Here is a 25,693-nt window from a genome sequence, read left to right as displayed (position 1 = left end):
TGAGGGTTTTTACTTGAGTCGAGCGCACTATTTAATGTCTCCCGTATACAGGCGTTGCCAAGCAACGTGGCCACAGCGACCCGACCGCAGCAGTTGATCAGTGAGTTTGAGCCAGCGCAATCATTTAGAACTGCCATCAGGCAAATTGACGGGACGCCTTTCCTAGGTGTCCATTATCACTTTTTAACGGACACCCTGCAGCCAATCAGAATCGAGTATTCACCCAGTCCATGGTATAAATCTACTTATTCCACTGCTTGGTTGAATTCCCCATTGTCCTACGTAATTTAGAACAACCATTAAAGGACAATTCCGGTATTTAACACTTTGAGTCTATTTTATAGTTTGTTTTGGATGAACAAGAGTGGTGGACAAAAGAAATTTTGTCAATGGTTCCTGTCGCGACTTTTTGACTATTTTAGAATTGCCCATGACTGCATTTGAATGGGAGTCAATGGCCATGCACAAACATGTCCTTAAAACAACCCTTAACGTTCGTTTTCAAAACTGTGCAACTCACCGAGTGGTTAGTGGTGTTCGTTGATGTTCCAAAACAAGTAGCGTAGCGAAATACAGTTTCTGTCGTGTTTTATTTGCCATTTTGTAAAATCCATTGATTTCCATTGGAGGACTAATTGCTCGTTGATATTACTGCGCTAACGGAAACGGAAAGGATGCTGTTTACATTTGATTGTAGTCTTTTAGGTCTTTTCGCTCGGTTTCCTGTCTCTCAGAAGCTATGCTCGCCTCAACGCTGAAATCCTACGAATTCCTGATAGGAATTAAACTAGTAAAAACTATAATAATTCAAAAAAAAAAAAAAAAAAGCTATGCTCGCCCAGAGAATGGCTCGCCTCAGAAGGCTAGCGTGAGCAGAGCAACTGAAGTTGCGGAAGAGCGGAAGTTTATACGCGGTTGTGAGGTATCTGAAAAAATAGTTCCACTATAGAAAAATAAACGGATTGAAATCATACATTGCGCCGATATATTTGTTTTTAATCATCAACGAACACCACTAACCACTCGGTGAGTAGCACAGTTTTGAAAACGAACGTTAAGGGTTGTTTTAAGGACATGTTTGTGCATGGCCATTGACTCCCATTCAAATGCGGTCATCATGGGCAATTCTAAAATAGTCAAAAAGTCGCGACAGGAACCATTGACAAAATTTCTTTGTCAATTGTTTTCATCCAAAACAAACTATAAAATAGACTCAAAGTGTTAAATACCGGAATTGTCCTTTAACATTATGTTATTTGAACACATATGAAGTAGATCCATATTTTTGGCTGTATCACACTTGTATATTACTTCGCCGAACTCATTGTGAAGTTTAAATGAACTGTCACGTTGTATCCAAGCTGTAAGATGCAGACATTCAGAACATAGCAACATTGTAGAATATGATGGAGGTGGCTTTTAGCTAGATGGATGGCAGCAGGCTAAATAAAATAGCGATGTTTCAAAGCTAAAGTTCATCAGAATCTTGGGATACGCCCACTTGACAATGGGAGAGATAGAACTAATGACTGGCCTTTGGCCGTAGCAACCATCCATTTAGAACTAGTAACGGCAGTTTGTCCTGCAAGTTGAGAAATTAGTTGATATGTGTCGAAAGAAAGTAGTTCTACAAACAAGACCGTTTTAGCGATTAAAACATTTAAATTGTAACATGAAATGAACACGGGAATAAGCGGGATAATGGACTCCACGGTGGTCTGTTAACATAAACTAATGCACTTACGCTTTGCGTCGGGGCCGTCTTACAACCTCGACCGTGCATTAATTTATGTTAACAGACCACCGTGTCATCCATTATCCCATACATAGAACAGGTTTTACTTAGGATTTTAAGATATTTTTAACTACATAGTGTGTGTGTGTGTGTGTGTGTGTGTGTGTGTGTGTGTGTGTGTGTGTGTGTGTCTGCCTATCTAGACTTGGAGCCAGGACTCACCATCTTTTGTCCAACTGAGCCAGGCCTGTTCCCGGTGGAAGGTGCACAGGTGTGTCTCCGCTGTAGGGAATACCTGGGCAATGGCCTGCATTTCCTGTTCACTGTAATAATAACAATAATAATAATAATGATGCATTGTATTTGTGTAGTTCTTTACATCTGAAACAGATCTCAAAGTGCTGCAGTAAGTATTAGCTAAGAAATGACAAACAACGAAAACATGCTGAAAAACAAAGTAGAACAAAACAGATATGATAATCTAGCAGAAGGCTCTAGGGAAAATAGGGGGGTTTTAGGCCACGTTTAAGCATTAGTCTGTGGTACCCTAACCTGTAGTCAGTCATGAAATATCTTGGTCTCCACTCAGGGTTCCATCTCTTCAAGAGTTCAAGGGCTTCTGTTATTGATCTGGTTGTTTCAGTCTCGCATATGAATTCCACAACAGGTTTATAACCCACATTTGTTCTCACAACCAAAAAAAAAAGAGGTAAAGAGTATTTTGAAGTTTTATAGGTTGCATCAAGTAAAACCATGTCCCCGTATCGCTGAAGGAGCCTGGCTTGCTTTTGGTTTTGGTGGACAAAGAGGAACTGATTTGATTGTCCATCTTCTCCAGCGGTGCACTTTCTGAAGAAAAAGTGATTACCCTGCCCTTCCTCCACCCATTGAGCAATCTTTCTTTCTAGGTTTTCCTGGTCAAGTGCGGAGTACCGGCCTGCCACTAAGGCTATGTGTATGTGGCTCTGTATGGTAGTATTTGAGGGAAAGTAGGCCTGGTCTTCTGCTGGTCATTGGGACACAGGTCCTTCAATACATACTGTTTTAGGGCTCTTTTAACAAATGCGACAGATGTAATACCCAATCCCACCATCTCATGTATTTTATCCCGCACTTTGGGATGAATTTGCCTCCCAAAGCAACACCCTTTGTCAATAATGTGATTCAAATGAGCTTCTACCAGCGGAATCCGGACATGTATGAAGGAAGATGTTGGTGGACTCCCCTGAGCCAAATCCTCTTTTAGCCTTTTCATAGCCTCTTCTTTTGTAGTTCTGGAGGCATCGCCTTTCACACTGTATGTGTCATATCTAAAATATAAAAAACTATGTTAATGACTCTCATCCCTTTGACCATTCTTGTGAAAACACACTTCAAATCATCCTCTAACTCACTACCCTCACAGCTTCTCACCTCTTCACATATCTTAAGAAGAGCTTGGCCGGACAATCCACCTTCTTCCCTTTTTGTACATGAAACTTTTTTTTTGTGTACACATGTTCAACGGAATGCTCCTGCAACGATTGGCAAAGACGCATAATCAGCTAATTTATTTAAATAGTAGATGGACTGTTAAATTATTTGACTGTTATATAAATGGACTTTTGGCCTACATTAATCACTGATTAGTCAATTTACCTCTGCTGTAGGTGTGTTCCGGGATGCTTTCCCATGCTCGCAATCCCGGATCACTCGCTTGGTTACACACAGTGGTGTGTCTTCACAGTAGTCCTCCACTTGCCACACTAGCCTCGCCTTCTCATCATCCTTTACCTTGACTGACCTTAAGAAAGAGATATTTTGCAAAACCAAAGAATGTGGAAGGGGGAGGGAAACTAGATAACGGTGTAATGCAATGTCAGTTATGTTATGTTGATTGGTTGATTGATTTTTGGATTACAAAAACACATACACGTGTCCAAGGATAACATGAGGAAGGGCAAGCACTTATTTCCATCATTGATAGTTAGTTAACTGTGTTTCATAGTAACTTAATACCATTTGTTGAAAGACGTGAGCGTTGCTCTTTTATGGTTTTCCAACTGAGTTGTCAGATCCTCCTCCGACTTTACAATTACAGAAATGTATCCCCCATCTCTCTTGACAACTTCAGAATGTGGAGGCATCCAAGGCAGATCTATAAAACATTAATATTTCGTTAACACAAACCAGGGGTGCAAACCAGATGGGGCTTCTGTAAGACTACAGGTGAAGCAGTGCTAAAAAAAGTTTATATCTTACTCTATCTAACTAACAGTCGAAATCTTAACTAAACAGGAAACAGTCGAAATCTTAACTAAACAGGAAAACAATCTAACATGATTAAAAACTTACCCTCCATCGTGCAAAAAGATGTACACAGGGTAACGTTAACTTCCCACTCCACAGACGAGTCCAGAGACGGTTGGAATCTTTGACGGTGGCGCGCGGCGCGCTGAGGTCGACGAGAACCCGCATGAGAGATGTGACGCAGGACGTAACCCCGCCCCCCGGGCGAGATGCCCCAATATTTATGAATCCCGCGGAGATACAGCCCTACGACTGTTTTTGCAGGCGCTACGTAAAATTTGTTCGAGCGTTTATCGAAAACGGTTTGACGAATCAATTTGAATTCCATAACTTTTGGTCAGCACTGCCTGAAGATGATCTGGTTAAATTTTCGTACAAATCGGACAATCCGTCTAGGACGAGTTTGAAAAAGTAGGTTTTTAGAAAAATTCAAAATGGCGGCCATATTTTAATGACGGAAAATGACGTGATATGGTGCAATCGAATCGCCATGAGCTCAGGAATCAGAGGAAAAAAGGATTTCGCTGATTGGCCTTACGGTTCAAAAGTTATTAGCAAAATAAAAGTGAAACTTTGGACAGGTGGTGGCGCTAGAGGGAATGACTTAGAAACACCAAAATTGGTGTATTTAATGTTGGGACTGTCCTCTATCAGAATGTCAAACCAAAACAACTTTCCCGCAATCGGTTCTATGGGCTGCCATAGACTCCCATGGCGGAAGAATAATAATAATAAATATAGCTGCAAGCAGCAATTACCGGGGCCAAGCAGAATAAGACGACAAGACATGCCGACATGTCTGAAAGTGTCAGACCAACTGCAACAATGAGCAATTAAAGACATTTAAAGAGGATTTTAGACGAAATGGCTGAAAAATCATAGAAACAGTAATTAAAAATATGATTTAATGGATTATCACTTTCGACAAATAGGTGGCGCAGTTACAAAACTGATGTGATGTGGTCAGAGTGAGGAGACAATGACACATACAAAGTTTGGTGTCAATATGTCAAGGCATTGCAGAGATAAAGCCTGAATAGTGCTATTAGCATCATGCCTCAAATTTGCTGCTGCGCTATACGAAAACGGTTTCGTCAATTGACACGAAATCCATAACTTTTAGTCGGCACAGTCTGGGGATGATACGATTCGATTTTGGTGAAAATCGGACAAACGGTGTGGGAGGAGTTCGAAAAAGTAGGTTTTGAATGAAAATAGCATTTTATCTCACAAAACTGTATTGAAGTCAATGGGAATTTCATGTTTTGTTCTATTATAGCGCCACCAAGAGGCTCAGTCCCACAATTTTTTTTACGTGTCCTCAGAGTGAGCCCATACATATGTGTGTCAGTTTTGGTGAAAATATCTCAATTTGCTTTAGAGTTATAAACATTTATATGAAAAAACACGTAAAAAATGACTGACACATGACTTTGTTTGAATTTTACTACCCCTAAACATCAATATTTTCGCATTTAGGCATTGGTGTTTAGCTATCGACGTATGTTTCCAAACTTCTGACGGTGGTTTCGTCTCGATCGGACAAGCGGTTTCGAAGATATAGCCTAATGTTTTTTAAGCGCTAAATCACAACGCTACACAAACCGTAAGGCGAAACCTAGCATGTTTGGTATCGTAGGACTCGGCAAGGTTTCAGGAGTCTAATTAGATGAGTCTCGTGAAAATAAGTCGACCGCACCCAAAGTTATAAGCATTTGAAAAAAAAAATTCCCCACTAGGTGGCGCTGTTTCGAAACTTCTCACACTCCTTCAGGACATCGTGCTGATGACCCATGCCAAGTTTCGTAACAATCCGTTCATGCGTTCATAAAATACAGCATTTTAGCACATAATTCAAAATGGCCGACAGTCAAAATGGCCGATATGGTAAAATTGGATATCAGTCGACTCGGCATGTCGCCCTGAATCTAACGAGACCAATTTTATGATTTTTGGACAAACTGTTCAGAAGTTATAAGCAAAAATAGCCATTTTTCATATCTCCGGACCAGTAGGTGGCGCTGCGCCGAAACGCAGCATGTAGCCTCAGGTCATGCTTGTGATGACATGTACCAAGTTTGGTCTGAATACGATAAACCGTTGCAGAGATACAGCCTTACGACTGTTTTTGCAGGCGCTACGTAAAATTTGTTCGTGCATTTATTGAAAACGGTTTGACGAATCAATTTGAATTCCATAACTTTTGGTCAGCACTGCCTGAAGATGATCTGGTTCAATTTTCGTGCAAATCGGACAAACCGTCTAGGACGAGTTCGAAAAAGTAGGTTTTTCGAATGAATCAAAATGGCGGCCATATTTTTATTACAAAAAATGAAGTCATAGGATGCAATCGAATCGGCATGAGCTCAGGAATCAGAGGAAAAAATAATTTTGTTGATTGGCCTTACAGTTCAAAAGTTATTAGCAAAATAAAAGTGAAACTTTGGACAGGTGGTGGCGCTAGAGGGAATGACTTAGAAACACCAAAATCGGTGTATTTAATGTTGGGACTGTGCTCTATCAGAATGTCAAACCAAAACAACTTTCCCGCAATCGGTTCTATGGGCTGCCATAGACGCCCAGTCGGAAGAATAATAATAATAAATGTAGCTGCAAGCAGCAATTACCGGGGCCAAGCAGAATAAGACGACAAGACATTTCGACATGTTTGAAAGTGTCAGACCAACTGCAACAATGAGCAATTAAAGACATTTAAAGAGGATTTTAGGCAAAATGGCTGAAAAATCATAGAAACAATAATTAAAAATATGATGTAATGGATTATCACTTTCGACCAATAGGTGGTGCAGTTACAAAACTGATGTGATGTGGTCAGAGTGAAGTGACAATGACACATGCAAAGTTTGGTGTCAATATGTCAAGGCATTGCAGACATAAAGCCTGAATAATGCTTTTAGCATCATGCCTCAAATTTGCTGCTGCGCTATACAAAAACGGTTTCGTCAATCGACACGAAATCCATAACTTTCAGTCGGCACGGTCTGGAGATGATATGATTCGATTTTGGTGAAAATCGGACAAACGGTGTAGGAGGAGTTCGAAAAAGTAGGTTTTTAATGAAAATAGCATTTTATTTCACAAAACTGTATTGAAGTCAATGGGAATTTTATGTTTTGTTCTATTATAGCGCCACCAAGAGGCTCAGTCTCACAATTTTTTTTACGTGTCCTCAGAGTGAGCCCATACATATGTGTGTCAGTTTTGGTGAAAAAATCTCAATTTGCTTCAGAGTTATAGGCATTTATATGAAAAAACACGTAAAAAATGACTGACACATGACTTTGTTTGGAATTTACTACCCCTAAACATCAATATTTTCGCATTTGGGCATTGGCATATAGCTATCGACCTATGTTTCCAAACTTCTGACGGTGGTTTCGTCTCGATCGGACTAGCGGTTTCGAAGATATAGCCAAATGTTTTTTAAGCGCTAAATCACAACGCTACACAAACCGTAAGGCAAAACCTAGCATGTTTGGTATCGTAGGACTCGGCAAGGTTTCAGGAGTCTAATTAGATGAGTCTCGTGAAAATAAGTTGACCACACCCAAAGTTATAAGCATTTGAAAAAAAAAATTCACCACTAGGTGGCGCTGTTTCGAAACTTCTCACGCTCCTTCAGGACAACGTGCTGATGAACCATACCAAGTTTCGTAACAATTCGTTCATGCGTTCTTAAAATACAGTATTTTAGCACAAAATTCAAAATGGCCGACAGTCAAAAGGGCCGATATGGTAAAACTGGATATCAGTCGAATCGGCATATTGCCCTGAATCTAACGATACCAATTTTATGATTTTTGGACAAACTGTTCAGAAGTTATAAGCAAAAATAGCCATTTTTCATATCTCCGGACCAGTAGGTGGCGCTGCGCCGAAACGCAGCATGTAGCCTCAGGTCATGCTTGTGAGTACATGTACCAAGTTTGGTCTGAATACGATAAACCTTTGCGGAGATACAGCCTTACGACTGTTTTTGCTAGCGCTACGTAAAATGTATTCGTGCGTTTATCGAAAACGGTTTGACGAATCAATTTGAATTCCATAACTTTTGGTCAACACTGCCTGAAGATGATCTGGTTCAATTTTCGTGCAAATCGGACAAACCGTCTAGGACGAGTTCGAAAAAGTAGCTTTTTCAGAAAATTAAAAATGGCGGCCATATTTATATGACGGAAAATGACGTCATAGGGTGCAATCGAATCGGCATGAGCTCAGAAATAAGAGGAAAAAAGAATTTTGTTGATTGGCCTTACGGTTCAAAAGTTATTAGCAAAATAAAAGTGAAACTTTGGACAGGTGGTGGCGCTAGAGGGAATGACTTAGAAACACAAAAATTGGTGTATTTAATGTTGGGACTGTCCTCTATCAGAATGTCAAACCAAAACAACTTTCCCGCAATCGGTTCTATGGGCTGCCATAGACGCCCAGTCGGAAGAAGAATAATAATAAATATAGCTGCAAGCAGCAATTACCGGGGCCAAGCAGAATAAGACGACAAGACATGCCAACATGTCTGAAAGTGTCAGACCAACTGCAACAATGAGCAATTATAGACTTTAAAGAGGATTTTATGCAAAATGCCTGAAAAATCATAGAAACAATAATTAAAAATATGATTTTATGGATTATCACTTTCGACCAATAGGTGGCACAGTTACAAAACTGATGTGATGTGGTCAGAGTGAAGTGACAATGACACATACAAAGTTTGGTGTCAATATTTCAAGGGATTTCAGAGATAAAGCCTGAATAGTGCTATTAGCATCATGCCTCAACTTTGCTGCTGCGCTATACGAAAACGGTTTCGTCTGTCGACACGAAATCCATAACGTTTAGTCGGCATAGTCTGGAGATGATACGATTCGATTTTGGTGAAAATCGGACAAACGGTCTAGGAGGAGTTCGAAAAAGTAGGTTTTGAATGAAAATCAAGATGGCGGACAGGAAGTTTGGCCAAATAAGGAAAACTTGGTATCTATGTTCTCGGCTTGACCCAGGGAATCTATTAAGACCAGTGGCATTTCAATAGCCAGATTTATTCAAAAGTTATTAGCCTTTTTGGAAATTTTGTTATAACTTTTGACCACTAGGTGGCGCTGTCTCGAAATCTTTTGGGTACCTTCAAGGGATGGAGCTGATGGCACATTCTGAGTTTCGTAATATTACACCAATGCATTTGTTTAGTATAGCATTTTATTTCACAAAACTGTATTGAAGTCAATGGGAATTTCATGTTTTGTTCTGTTATAGCGCCACCAAGAGGCTCAGTCACACCATTTTTTTTATGTGTCCTCAGAGTGAGCCCATACATATGTGTGTCAATTTTGGTGAAGATATCTCAATTCGCTTCGGAGTTATAGACATTTATATGAAAAAACACGTAAAAAATGACTGACACATGACTTTGATTGGAATTTACTACCCCTAAACATCAATATTTTTGCATTTGGGCATTGGCGTTTAGCTATCGACCTATGTTTCCAAACTTCTGACGGTGGTTTCGTCTTGATCGGACAAGCTGTTTCGAAGATATAGCCAAATGTTTTTTAAGCGCTAAATCACAACGCTACACAAACCGTAAGGCGAAACCTAGCATGTTTGGTATCGTGGGACTCGGCAACGATTCAGGACTGTAATGAGATGAGTCTCGTGAAAATAAGTCGACCACACCCAAAGTTATAAGCATTTGGGAAAAAAAATTCACCACTAGATGGCGCTGTTTCGAAAGTTCTCAGGTTCCTTCAGGACATCGTGATGATGACCAATACCAAGTTTCGTAACAATTCGTTCATGCGTTCATAAAATACAGCATTTTAGCACAAAATTCAAAATGGCTGACAGTCAAAATGGCCGATATGGTCAAATTGGATATCAGTCGAATCGGCATGTTGCCCTGAATCTAACGAGACCAATTTTATGATTTTTGGACAAACTGTTCAAAACCTATAAGCAAAAATAGCCATTTTCCATATCTCCGGACCAGTAGGTGGCGCTGCGCCGAAACACAGCATGTAGCCTCTGGTCATACCTGTGATGACATGTACCAAGTTTGGTCTGAATACGATAAACCGTTGCGGAGATAGAGCCCTACGACTGTTTTTGCAGGCGCTACGTAAAATTAGTTCGAGCGTTTTTCGAAAACGGTTTAACGAATCAATTTGAATTCCATAACTTTTTGTCAGCACTGCCTGAAGATGATCTGGTTCAATTTTCGTGCGAATCGGACAAACCGTCTAGGACGAGTTCGAAAAAGTAGGTTTTACGAAAAATTAAAAATGGCGGCCATATTGTTATGACGGAAAATGAAGTCATAGGGTGCAATCGAATCGGCATGAGCTCAGGAATCAGAGGAAAAAAGAATTTTGTTGATTGACCTCACGGTTCAAAAGTTATTAGCAAAATAAAAGTGAAACTTTGGACAGGTGGTGGCGCTAGAGGGAATGACTTAGAAACAACAAAATTGGTGTATTTAATGTTGGGAGAGTCCTCTATCAGAATGTCAATCCAAAACAACTTTCCCGCAATCGGTTCTATGGGCTGCCATAGACACCCAGTCGGAAGAAACGGAAGAATAATAATAATAAGAACGGGAACAGATACAATAGGTGCCTACGCACCTTCGGTGCTTGGCCCCTAAATATAGCTGCAAGCAGCAATTACCGGGGCCAAGCAGAATAAGACGACAAGACATGCCGACATGTCTGAAAGTGTCAGACCAACTGCAACAATGAGCAATTAAAGACATTTAAAGAGGATTTTAGACGAAATGGCTGAAAAATCATAGAAACAGTAATTAAAAATATGATTTAATGGATTATCACTTTCGACAAATAGGTGGCGCAGTTACAAAACTGATGTGATGTGGTCAGAGTGAGGAGACAATGACACATACAAAGTTTGGTGTCAATATGTCAAGGCATTGCAGAGATAAAGCCTGAATAGTGCTATTAGCATCATGCCTCAAATTTGCTGCTGCGCTATACGAAAACGGTTTCGTCAATTGACACGAAATCCATAACTTTTAGTCGGCACAGTCTGGGGATGATACGATTCGATTTTGGTGAAAATCGGACAAACGGTGTGGGAGGAGTTCGAAAAAGTAGGTTTTGAATGAAAATAGCATTTTATCTCACAAAACTGTATTGAAGTCAATGGGAATTTCATGTTTTGTTCTATTATAGCGCCACCAAGAGGCTCAGTCCCACAATTTTTTTTACGTGTCCTCAGAGTGAGCCCATACATATGTGTGTCAGTTTTGGTGAAAATATCTCAATTTGCTTTAGAGTTATAAACATTTATATGAAAAAACACGTAAAAAATGACTGACACATGACTTTGTTTGAATTTTACTACCCCTAAACATCAATATTTTCGCATTTGGGCATTGGTGTATAGCTAGCGACCTATGTTTCCAAACTTCTGACGGTGGTTTCGTCTCGATCGGACAAGCGGTTTCGAAGATATAGCCTAATGTTTTTTAAGCGCTAAATCACAACGCTACACAAACCGTAAGGCGAAACCTAGCATGTTTGGTATCGTAGGACTCGGCAAGGTTTCAGGAGTCTAATTAGATGAGTCTCGTGAAAATAAGTCGACCGCACCCAAAGTTATAAGCATTTGAAAAAAAAAATTCCCCACTAGGTGGCGCTGTTTCGAAACTTCTCACACTCCTTCAGGACATCGTGCTGATGACCCATGCCAAGTTTCGTAACAATCCGTTCATGCGTTCATAAAATACAGCATTTTAGCACATAATTCAAAATGGCCGACAGTCAAAATGGCCGATATGGTAAAATTGGATATCAGTCGACTCGGCATGTCGCCCTGAATCTAACGAGACCAATTTTATGATTTTTGGACAAACTGTTCAGAAGTTATAAGCAAAAATAGCCATTTTTCATATCTCCGGACCAGTAGGTGGCGCTGCGTCGAAACGCAGCATGTAGCCTCAGGTCATGCTTGTGATGACATGTACCAAGTTTGGTCTGAATACGATAAACCGTTGCAGAGATACAGCCTTACGACTGTTTTTGCAGGCGCTACGTAAAATTTGTTCGTGCGTTTATTGAAAACGGTTTGACGAATCAATTTGAATTCCATAACTTTTGGTCAGCACTGCCTGAAGATGATCTGGTTCAATTTTCGTGCAAATCGGACAAACCGTCTAGGACGAGTTCGAAAAAGTAGGTTTTTCGAATGAATCAAAATGGCGGCCATATTTTTATTACAGAAAATGAAGTCATAGGATGCAATCGAATCGGCATGAGCTCAGGAATCAGAGGAAAAAATAATTTTGTTGATTGGCCTTACAGTTCAAAAGTTATTAGCAAAATAAAAGTGAAACTTTGGACAGGTGGTGGCGCTAGAGGGAATGACTTAGAAACACCAAAATTGGTGTATTTAATGTTGGGACTGTGCTCTATCAGAATGTCAAACCAAAACAACTTTCCCGCAATCGGTTCTATGGGCTGCCATAGACTCCAAGAGCGGAAGAAGAAGAAGAAGAATAATAATAAATATAGCTGCAAGCAGCAATTACCGGGGCCAAGCAGAATAAGACGACAAGACATGCCAACATGTCTGAAAGTGTCAGACCAACTGCAACAATGAGCAATTAAAGACATTTAAAGAGGATTTTAGGCGAAATGGCTGAAAAATCATGTAAAAAGTGATTCAAAATATGATTTAATGGATTGTCACTTTTGACCAAAAGGTGGCGCTGTTACGAAATTGATGTGGTGTGGTCAGAGTAAGGAGACAGTGACACATACAAAGTTTTGTGTCAATATGTCGAGGCATTGCAGATATAAAGCCTGAATAGTCATTTTGGCATCATGCCTCAACTTTGCTGCTGTGCTATACGAAAACGGTTTCATCAATCGACACGAAATCCATAACTTTTTGTCGGCACAGTCTGGAGATGATACGATTCGATTTTGGTGAAAATCGGACAAACGGTCTAGGAGGAGTTCGAAAAAGTAGGTTTTGAATGAAAATCAAGATGGCGGACAGGAAGTTTGGCCAAATAAGGAAAACTTGGTATCTATGTTCTCGGCTTGACCCAAGGAATCTATTAAGACCCGTGGCATTTCAATAGCCAGATTTATTCAAAAGTTATTAGCCTTTTTGGAAATTTTGTTATAACTTTTGACCACTAGGTGGCGCTGTCTTGAAATATTTTGGTTGCCTTCAGGGGATGGTGCTGATGACACAATCTGAGTTTCGTAATATTACACCAATGCATTTGTTTAGTATAGCATTTTATTTCACAAAACTGTATTGAAGTCAATGGGAAATTCATATTTTGTTCAATTATAGCGCCACCAAGAGGCTCAGTCCCACAATTTTTTTTACGTGTCCTCAGAGTGAGCCCATACATATGTGTGTCAATTTTGGTGAAAATATCTCAATTCGCTTCGGAGTTATAGACATTTATATGAAAAAACACGAAAAAAATGACTGACACATGACTTTGATTGGAAATTAGTACCCCTAAACATCAATATTTTCGCATTTGGGCATTGGCGTATAGCTATCGACCTATGTTTCCAAACTTCTGACGGTGGTTTCGTCTCGATCGGACTAGCGGTTTCAAAGATATAGCCAAATTTTTTTTAAGCGCTAAATCACAACGCTACACAAACCGTAAGGCAAAACCTAGCATGTTTGGTATCGTAGGACTCGGCAACGATTCAGGAGTCTAAAAAGATGAGTTTCGTGAAAATAAGTCGACCACACCCAAAGTTATAAGCATTTGAAAAAAAAAATTCACCACTAGGTGGCGCTGTTTCGAAACTTCTCAGGCTCATTCAGGGCATTGTGCTGATGACCCATACCACGTTTCGTAACAATCCGTTCATGCGTTCATAAAATACAGAATTTTAGCACAAAATTCAAAATGGCCGACAGCCAAAATGACCGATATGGTCAAATTGGATATCAGTCGACTCGGCATGTTGCCCTGAATCTAACGAGACCAATTGTATGATTTTTGGACAAACTGTTCAGAAGTTATAAGCAAAAATAGCCATTTTTCATATCTCCGGACCAGTAGGTGGCGCTGCGCCGAAACACAGCATGTAGCCTCAGGTCATGCTTGTGAGTACAAGTACCAAGTTTGGTCTGAATACGATAAACCGTTGCGGAGATACGGCCTTACGACTGTTTTTGCTAGCGCTACGTAAAATGTATTTGTGCGTTTATTGAAAACGGTTTGACGAATCCATTTGAATTCCATAACTTTTTGTCAGCACTACCTGAAGATGATCTGGTTCAATTTTCGTGCAAATCGGACAAACCGTCTAGGACAAGTTCGAAAAAGTAGCTTTTTTTGAAAATTCAAGATGGCGGCCATATTTTTATGACGGCAAATGACGTCATAGGGTGCAATCGAATCGCCATGAGCTCAGGAATCAGAGGAAAAAAGAATTTCGCTGATTGGCCTTACGGTTCAAAAGTTATTAGCAAAATAAAAGTGAAACTTTGGACAGGTGGTGGCGCTAGAGGGAATGACTTAGAAACACCAAAATTGGTGTATTTAATGTTGAGACGGTCCTCTATCAGAATGTCAAACCAAAACAACTTTCCCGCAATCGGTTCTATGGGCTGCCATAGACTCCCATGGCGGAAGAATAATAATAATAATAATAATAATAATAATAATAAGAAACGGAACAGATACAATAGGTGCCTCCGCACCTTCGGTGCTTGGCCCCTAATAAATATAGCTGCAAGCAGCAATTATCGGGGCCAAGCGCAAGCAGATGACAGGATATGCCAACATGGCTGAAGGTGTCAGACCAACTGCAACAATGAGCAATCAAAGACATTTAAAGAGGATTTTAGGCGAAATGGCTGAAAAATCATATAAAAAGTCATTCAAAATATGATTTAATGGATTATCACTTTCAACCAATAGGTGGCGCAGTTACAAAACTGATGTGATGTGGTCAGAGTGAAGTGACAATGACACATACAAAGTTTGGTGTCAATATGTCAAGGCATTGCAGAGATAAAGCCTGAATAGTGCTTTTAGCATCATGCCTCATCTTTGCTGCTACGCTATACGAAAACGGTTTTGTCTATAGACACGAAATCCATAACTTTTAGTCAGCACAGTCTGGAGATGATACGATTCGATTTTGGTGAAAATCGGACAAACGGTCTAGGAGGAGTTCGAAAAAGTAGGTTTTGACTGAAAATCAAGATGGCGGACAGGAAGCTAGGCCAAATAAGGAAACCTTGGTATCTATGTTCTCGGCTTGACCCAAGGAATCTATTAAGACCAGTTGCATTACAATAGGCCAACTTATTCAAAAGTTATTAGCAGTTTTGTAAATTTTGTTATAACTTTTGACCACTAGGTGGCACTGTCTCGAAATATTTTGGATCCCTTCAGGGGATGGTGCTGATGGCACATTATGAGTTTCGTAATATTACACCAATGCATTTGTTTAGTATAGCATTTTATTTCACAAAACTGTATAGAAGTCAATGGGAATTTCATGTTTTGTTCTATTATAGCGCCACCAAGAGGCTGAGTCCCACCATTTTTTTTACATGTCCTCAGAGTGAGCTCATACATATGTGTGTCGATTTTGGTGAAAATATCTCAATTATCTTCGGAGTTATAGACATTTATATGAAAAAACACGTAAAAAATGACTGACACATGACTTTGATTGGAATTTACTACCCCTAAACATCAATATTTTCGCATTTGGGCATTGGCGTATAGCTATCGACCTATGTTTCCAAACTTCTGGCGGTGGTTTCGTCTCGATCGGACTAGCGGTTTCGAAGATATAGCCAAATGTTTTTTAAGCGCTAAATCACAACGCTACACAAACCGTAAGGCGAAACCTAGCATGTTTGGTATCGTGGGACTCGGCAACGATTCAGGACTCTAATGAGATGAGTATCGTGAAAATAAGTCGACCACACCCAAAGTTATAAGCATTTGAAAGCATTTGGTGAAAAAAATTCACCACTAGGTGGCACTGTTTCGAAACTTCTCAGGCTCCTTCAGGGCATCGTGCTGATGATCCATTCCAAGTTTTGTAACGATACGTTCACGCGCTCATAAAATACAGCATTTTAGCACATAATTTAAAATGGCCGACAGCCAAAATGGCTGATCGGGGAAAATTGGATATCAGTCGACTCAGCATGACGCCCTGAATCTAACGAGACCACTTTTATGAGTTTTGGACAAACCATTCAGAAGTTATAAGTAAAAATAGCCATTTTTCATATCTCCGGACCAGTAGGTGGCACTGCGCCGAAACGCAGCATGTTGCCTCAGGTCATGCTTGTGATGAGATGTACCAAGTTTGGTCTGAATACGATAAACCGTTGCGGAGATACAGCCCTACGACTGTTTTCACAAGCGCTACGTAAAATTTGTTTGCGCGGTATTCGAGAACGGTTTGATGAATCAACACGAATTCCATAACTTTTTTTCGGCATGGTCTGAAGATGATCTGATTCAATTTTCGTGGAAATTGGACCAACGGCCTAGGAGGAGTTCAAAAAAGTAGGTTTTTCGGAAAATTCGAAATGGTGGAAAAAATGTTATGACGAAAAATGACGTCATAGGGTGCATTCGAATCGTCATGAGCTCAGGAATCAGAGGAAAAAAGAATTTTGTTTCTAGCCCTTGTGGTTCAAAAGTTATTAGCATAAACATGAGTGCAACTTTGGACAGTTGGTGGCGCTAGAGGGAAAGACTTAGACACACCAAAATTGGTGTATTTAATGTTGGGACTGTCCTCTATTAGAATGTCAAATCATTACAACTTTCCCGCGATCGGTTCTATGGGCTGCCATAGACTCCCAGTCGGAAGAAGGAAGAATAATAATAATAATAAATATAGCTGCAAGCAGCAATTACCGGGGCCAAGCAGAATAAGACGACAAGACATGCCAACATTGCTGAAAGTGTCAGATCAACTGCAACAATTAGCAATTAAAGACATTTAAAGAAGATTTTAGGCGAAATGCCTGAAAAATCATATAAACAGTAATTAAAAATATGATTTAATGGATTATCACTTTCGACCAATAGGTGGCGCAGTTACAAAACTGATGTGATGTGGTCAGAGTGAAGTGACAATGACACATACAAAGTTTGGTGTCAATATGTCAAGGCATTGCAGAGATAAAGCCTGAATAATGCTTTTAGCATCATGCCTCAACTTTGCTGCTGCGCTATACGAAAACGGTTTCGTCAATCGACACGAAATCCATAACTTTCAGTCGGCACAGTCTGGAGATGATATGATTCGATTTTGGTGAAAATCGGACAATCGGTGTAGGAGGAGTTCGAAAAAGTAGGTTTTGAATGAAAATAGCATTTTATTTCACAAAACTCTATTGAAGTCAATGGGAATTTCATGTTTTGTTCTATTATAGCGCCACCAAGAGGCTCAGTCCCACAATTTTTTTTACGTGTCCTCAGAGTGAGCCCATACATATGTGTGTCAGTTTTGGTGAAAATATCTCAATTCGCTTCAGAGTTATAGGCATTTATATGAAAAAACACGTAAAAAATGACTGACACATGACTTTGTTTGGAATTTACTACCCCTAAACATCAATATTTTCGCATTTGGGCATTGGTGTATAGCTATCGACCTATGTTTCCAAACTTCTGACGGTGGTTTCGTCTCGATCGGACTAGCGGTTTCGAAGATATAGCCAAATGTTTTTTAAGCGCTAAATCACAACGCTACACAAACCGTAAGGCGAAACCTAGCATGTTTGGTATCATAGGACTCGGCAATGATTCAGGAGTCTAAAAAGATGAGTTTCGTGAAAATAAGTTGACCACACCCAAAGTTATAAGCATTTGAAAAAAAAAATTCACCACTAGGTGGCGCTGTTTCGAAACTTCTCACGCTCCTTCAGGACATCGGGCTGATGACCCATACCAAGTTCCGTAACAATCCGTTCATGTGTTCTTAAAATACAGCATTTTAGCACAAAATTCAAAATGGCCGACAGCCAAAATGGCCGATATGGTAATATTGGATATCAGTGGACTCGGCATGTTACCCTGAATCTAACGAGACCAATTTTATGATTTTTGGACAAACTGTTCAGAAGTTATAAGCAAAAATAGCCATTTTTCATATCTCCGGACCAGTAGGTGGCGCTGCGCCGAAACACAGCATGTAGCCTCAGGTCATGCTTGTGATGACATGTACCAACTTTGGTCTGAATCTGATAAAGCGTTGCGGAGATACGGCTTTACATCTGTTTTCGCAAGCGCTACGTAAAATTTATTCGTGGGTTTATCGAAAACTGTTAAGCGAATCAACTTGAATTCCATAACTTTTTGTCAGCATGGTCTGTAGATGATCTGGTTTAATTTTCGTGCAAATCGGACAAACCGTCTAGGACGAGTTCGAAAAAGTAGCTTTTTAGATAAATTCAAAATGGCGGCCATATTGTTATGACGGAAATGACGTCATAGGGTGCAATCGAATTGGCATGAGCTCAGGAATCAGAGAGAAAAAGAATTTTGTTGATTGGCCTTACGGTTCAAAAGTTATTAGCAAAATAAAAGTGAAACTTTGGACAGGTGGTGGCGCTAGAGGGAATGACTTAGACACACCAAAATTGGTGTATTTAATGTTGGGACTGTCCTCTATCAGAATGTCAAACCAAAACAACTTTCCCGCATTCGGTTCTATGGGCTGCCATAGACTCCCAGTTGGAAGAAGGAAGAATAATAATAATAAGAACGGGAACAGATACAATAGGTGCCTCCGCACCTTCGGTGCTTGGCCCCTAATAATAATAATAAGAACGGGAACGAAAACAATAGGTGCCTCCGCACCTTCGGTGCTTGGCCCCTAATAACAAGAAATCCATAACTTTTAGTCTGCACGGTCTGGAGATGATACGATTCGATTTTGGTGAAAATCGGACAAACGGTCTAGGAGGAGTTCGAAAAAGTAGGTTTTGAATGAAAATCAAGATGGCGGACAGGAAGTTTGGCCAAATAAGGAAAACTTGGTATCTATGTTCTCGGCTTGACCCAAGGAATCTATTAAGACCAGTGGCATTTCAATAGCCAGATTTATTCAAAAGTTATTAGCCTTTTTGGAAATTTTGTTATAACTTTTGACCACTAGGTGGCGCTGTCTTGAAATATTTTGGTTGCCTTCAGGGGATGGTGCTGATGACACAATCTGAGTTTCGTACTATTACACCAATGCATTTGTTTAGTATAGCATTTTATTTCACAAAACTGTATTGAAGTCAATGGGAATTTCATGTTTTGTTCTATTATAGCGCCACCAAGAGGCTCAGTCACACCATTTTTTTTATGTGTCCTCAGAGTGAGCCCATACATATATGTGTCGATTTTGGTGCAAAAATCTCAATTTGCTTCGGAGTTATAGACATTTATATGAAAAAACACGAAAAAAATGACTGACACATGACTTTGATTGGAAATTAGTACCCCTAAACATCAATATTTTCGCATTTGGGCATTGGCGTATAGCTATCGACCTATGTTTCCAAACTTCTGACGGTGGTTTCGTCTCGATCGGACAAACGGTTTCGAAGATATAGCCTAATGTTTTTTAAGCGCTAAATCACAACGCTACACAAACCGTAAGGCGAAACCTAGCATGTTTGGTATCGTAGGACTCGGCAAGGTTTCAGGAGTCTAATTAGATGAGTCTCGTGAAAATAAGTCGACCAAACCCAAAGTTATAAGCGTTTGAAAAAAAAATTTCACCACTAGGTGGCGCTGTTTCGAAACTTCTCACGCTCCTTCAGGACATCGTGCTGATGACCCATGCCAAGTTTTGTAACAATCCGTTCATGCGTTCCTAAAATACAGCATTTTAGCACATAATTCAAAATGGCCGACAGTCAAAATGGCCGATATGGTAAAATTGGATATCAGTCGACTCGGCATGTCGCCCTGAATCTAATGAGACCAATTTTATGATTTTTAGACAAACAGTTCAGAAGTTATAAGCAAAAATAGCCATTTTTCATATCTCCGGACCAGTAGGTGGCGCTGCGCCGAAACGCAGCATGTAGCCTCAGGTCATGCTTGTGATGACATGTACCAAGTTTGGTCTGAATACGATAAACCGTTGCGGAGATACAGCCTTACGACTGTTTTTGCAGGCGCTACGTAAAATTTGTTCGTGCGTTTATCGAAAACGGTTTTACGAATCAATTTGAATTCCATAACTTTTTGTCAGCACTGCCTGAAGATGATCTGGTTCAATTTTCGTGCAAATCGGACAAACCGTCTAGGACGAGTTCGAAAAAGTATGTTTCGCGAATGATTCAAAATGGCGGCCATATTCTTATTACGGAAAATGAAGTCATAGAATGCAATCGAATCGGCATGAGCTCAGGAATCAGAGGAAAAAATAATTTTGTTGATTGGCCTTACAGTTCAAAAGTTATTAGCAAAATAAAAGTGAAACTTTGGACAGGTGGTGGCGCTAGAGGGAATGACTTAGAAACACCAAAATTGGTGTATTTAATGTTGGGACTGTGCTCTATCAGAATGTCAAACCAAAACAACTTTCCCGCAATCGGTTCTATGGGCTGCCATAGACTCCAAGAGCGGAAGAAGAAGAAGAATAATAAATATAGCTGCAAGCAGCCATTACCGGGGCCAAGCAGAATAAGACGACAAGACATGCCAACATGTCTGAAAGTGTCAGACCAACTGCAACAATGAGCAATTAAAGACATTTAAAGAGGATTTTAGGCAAAATGCCTGAAAAATCATAGAAACAATAATTAAAAATATGATTTGATGGATTATCACTTTCGACCAATAGGTGGCGCAGTTACAAAACTGATGTGATGTGGTCAGAGTGAAGTGACAATGACACATACAAAGATTGGTGTCAATATATCAAGGCATTGCAGAGATAAAGCCTTAATTATTGCTATTAGCATCATGCCTCAACTTTGCTGCTGCGCTATACGAAAACGGTTTCGTCTATCGACACGAAATCCATAACTTTTAGTCGGCACGGTCTGGAGATGATACGATTCGATTTTGGTGAAAATCGGACAAACGGTCTAGGAGGAGTTCGAAAAAGTAGGTTTTGACTGAAAATCAAGATGGCGGACAGGAAGTTTGGCCAAATAAGGAAAACTTGGTATCTATGTTCTCGGCTTGACCCAAGGAATCTATTAAGACCTGTGGCATTTCAATAGCCAGATTTATTCAAAAGTTATTAGCCTTTTTGGAAATTTTGTTATAACTTTTGACCACTAGGTGGCGCTGTCTTGAAACATTTTGGTTGCCTTCAGGGGATGGTGCTGATGACACAATCTGAGTTTCGTAATATTACACCAATGCATTTGTTTAGTATAGCATTTTATTTCACAAAACTGTATTGAAGTCAATGGGAATTTCATGTTTTGTTCAATTATAGCGCCACCAAGAGGCTCAGTCCCACAATTTTTTTTACGTGTCCTCAGAGTGAGCCCATACATATGTGTCTCAATTTTGGTGAAAATATCTCAATTCACTTCGGAGTTATAGACATTTATATGAAAAAACACGAAAAAAATGACTGACACATGACTTTGATTGGAAATTACTACCCCTAAACATCAATATTTTCGCATTTGGGCATTGGCATATAGCTATCGACCTATGTTTCCAAACTTCTGACGGTGGTTTCGTCTCGATCGGACTAGCGGTTTCAAAGATATAGCCAAATGTTTTTTAAGCGCTAAATCACAACGCTACACAAACCGTAAGGCGAAACCTAGCATGTTTGGTATCGTAGGACTCGGCAACGATTCAGGAGTCTAAAAAGATGAGTTTCGTGAAAATAAGTCGATCACACCCAAAGTTATAAGCATTTGAAAAAAAAAATTCACCACTAGGTGGCGCTGTTTCGAAACTTCTCACACTCCTTCAGGACATCGTGCTGATGACCCATACCAAGTTTCGTAACAATCAGTTCATGCGTTGTTAAAATACAGCATTTTAGCACAAATTTCAAAATGGCCGACAGTCAAATTGGCCGATATGGCAAAATTGGATATCAGTCGACTCGGCATGACGCCCTGAATCTATCAAGACCAATTTTATGATTTTTGGACAAACTGTTCAGAAGTTATAAGCAAAAATAGCCATTTTTCATATCTCCGGACCTGTAGGTGGCGCTGTGCCGAAACGCAGCATGTAGCCTCAGGTCATGCTTGTGAGTACATGTACCAAGTTTGGTCTGAATACGATAAACCGTTGCGGAGATACGGCCTTACGACTGTTTTTGCAAGCGCTACGTAAAATTTGTTCGAGCGTTTATCGAAAACGGTTTGACGAATCAACAAGATTTTAATAACTTTTTGTCACCCCTGCCTGAAGATGATCCGATTCAATTTTCGTGCAAATCGGACAAACCGTCTAGGACGAGTTCGAAAAAGTACCTTTTTAGGAAAATTCAAAATGGCGGCCATGTTTTTATGACGGAAAATGACGATATAGGGTGCAATCGAATCGTCATGAGCTCAGGAATCAGAGGAAAAAAGGATTTTGCTGATTGGCCTTACGGTTCAAAAGTTATTAGCAAAGTAAAAGTGAAACTTTGGACAGGTGGTGGCGCTAGAGGGAATGACTTAGAAACACAAAAATTGGTGTACTTAATGTTGGGACTGTCCTCTATCAGAATGTCAAACCAAAACAACTTTCCCGCAATCGGTTCTATGGGCTGCCATAGACTCCCATGGCGGAAGAAGAAGAATAATAATAAGAACGGGAACAGATACAATAGGTGCCTCCGCACCTTCGGTGCTTGGCCCCTAATAATAATAATAAGAACGCGAACGGATACAATAGGTGCCTCCGCACCTTCGGTGCTTGGCCCCTAAATATAGCTGCAAGCAGCCATTACCGGGGCCAAGCTGAATAAGACGACAAGACATGCCGACATGTCTGAAAGTGTCAGACCAACTGCAACAATGAGCAATTAAAGACATTTAAAGAGGATTTTAGGCAAAATGCCTGAAAAATCATAGAAACAATAAATAAAAATATGATTTGATGGATTATCACTTTCGACCAATAGGTGGCGCAGTTACAAAACTGATGTGATGTGGTCAGAGTGAAGTTACAATGACACATACAAAGTTTGGTGTCAATATGTCAAGGCATTGCAGAGATAAAGCCTTAATTAATGCTATTAGCATCATGCCTCAACTTTGCTGCTGCGCTATACGAAAACGGTTTCGTCTATCGACACGAAATCCATAACTTTTAGTCGGCACGGTCTGGAGATGATACGATTCGATTTTGGTGAAAATCGGACAAACGGTCTAGGAGGAGTTCGAAAAAGTAGGTTTTGAATGAAAATCAAGATGGCGGACAAGAAGTTTGACCAAATAAGGAAAATTTGGTATCTATGTTCTCGGCTTGACCCAAGGAATCTATTAAGACCAGTGGCATTTACATAGGCCGATGTATTCAAAAGTTATTAGCAGTTTTGGAAATGTTGTTATAACTTTTGACCACTAGGTGGCGCTGTCTCTAAATATTTTGGGTACCTTCAGGGGATGGTGCTGATGGCACATTCTGAGTTTCGTAATATTACACCAATGCATTTGTTTAGTATAGCATTTTATTTCACAAAACTGCATTGAAGTCAATGGGAATTTCATGTTTTGTTCTATTATAGCGCCACCAAGAGGCTCAGTCCCACCATTTTTTTTATGTGTCCTCAGAGTGAGCCCATACATATATGTGTCGATTTTGGTGCAAAAATCTCAATTTGCTTCGGAGTTATAGACATTTATATGAAAAAACACGAAAAAAATGACTGACACATGACTTTGATTGGAAATTAGTACCCCTAAACATCAATATTTTCGCATTTGGGCATTGGCGTATAGCTATCGACCTATGTTTCCAAACTTCTGACGGTGGTTTCGTCTCGATCGGACTAGCGGTTTCAAAGATATAGCCAAATGTTTTTTAAGCGCTAAATCACAACGCTACACAAACCGTAAGGCAAAACCTAGCATGTTTGGTATCGTAGGACTCGGCAATGATTCAGGAGTCTAAAAAGATAAGTTTCGTGAAAATAAGTCGACCACACCCAAAGTTATAAGCATTTGAAAAAAAAATTCACCACTAGGTGGCGCTGTTTCGAAACTTCTCAGGCTCATTCAGGGCATTGTGCTGATGACCCATACCACGTTTCGTAACAATCCGTTCATGCGTTCATAAAATACAGAATTTTAGCACAAAATTCAAAATGGCCGACAGCCAAAATGACCGATATGGTCAAATTGGATATCAGTCGACTCGGCATGTTGCCCTGAATCTAACGAGACCAATTGTATGATTTTTGGACAAACTGTTCAGAAGTTATAAGCAAAAATAGCCATTTTTCATATCTCCGGACCAGTAGGTGGCGCTGCGCCGAAACACAGCATGTAGCCTCAGGTCATGCTTGTGAGTACAAGTACCAAGTTTGGTCTGAATACGATAAACCGTTGCGGAGATACGGCCTTACGACTGTTTTTGCTAGCGCTACGTAAAATGTATTCGTGCGTTTATCGAAAACGGTTTGATGAATCCATTTGAATTCCATAACTTTTTGTCAGCACTACCTGAAGATGATCTGGTTCAATTTTCGTGCAAATCGGACAAACCGTCTAGGACGAGTTCGAAAAAGTAGCTTTTTTTGAAAATTCAAGATGGCGGCCATATTTTTATGACGGCAAATGACGTCATAGGGTGCAATCGAATCGCCATGAGCTCAGGAATCAGTGGAAAAAAGAATTTCGCTGATTGGCCTTACGGTTCAAAAGTTATTAGCAAAATAAAAGTGAAATTTTGGACAGGTGGTGGCGCTAGAGGGAATGACTTAGAAACACCAAAATTGGTGTATTTAATGTTGAGACGGTCCTCTATCAGAATGTCAAACCAAAACAACTTTCCCGCAATCGGTTCTATGGGCTGCCATAGACTCCCAGTCGGAAGAAGGAAGAATAATAATAATAAATATAGCTGCAAGCAGCCATTACCGGGGCCAAGCTGAATAAGACGACAAGACATGCCGACATGTCTGAAAGTGTCAGACCAACTGCAACAATGAGCAATTAAAGACATTTAAAGAGGATTTTAGGCAAAATGCCTGAAAAATCATAGAAACAATAAATAAAAATATGATTTGATGGATTATCACTTTCGACCAATAGGTGGCGCAGTTACAAAACTGATGTGATGTGGTCAGAGTGAAGTGACAATGACACATGCAAAGTTTGGTGTCAATATGTCAAGGCATTGCAGACATAAAGCCTGAATAATGCTTTTAGCATCATGCCTCAAATTTGCTGCTGCGCTATACGAAAACGGTTTTGTCAATCGACACGAAATCCATAACTTTCAGTCGGCACGGTCTGGAGATGATATGATTCGATTTTGGTGAAAATCGGACAAACGGTGTAGGAGGAGTTCGAAAAAGTAGGTTTTTAATGAAAATAGCATTTTATTTCACAAAACTGTATTGAAGTCAATGGGAATTTTATGTTTTGTTCTATTATAGCGCCACCAAGAGGCTCAGTCTCACAATTTTTTTTACGTGTCCTCAGAGTGAGCCCATACATATGTGTGTCAGTTTTGGTGAAAAAATC

This window comes from Scardinius erythrophthalmus, assembly GCF_964197995.2.
Source record: "Scardinius erythrophthalmus genome assembly, chromosome: 11".
Classification (NCBI taxonomy): Eukaryota; Metazoa; Chordata; class Actinopteri; order Cypriniformes; family Leuciscidae; genus Scardinius; species Scardinius erythrophthalmus.
Note: the sequence above shows the minus strand (reverse complement) of the source record.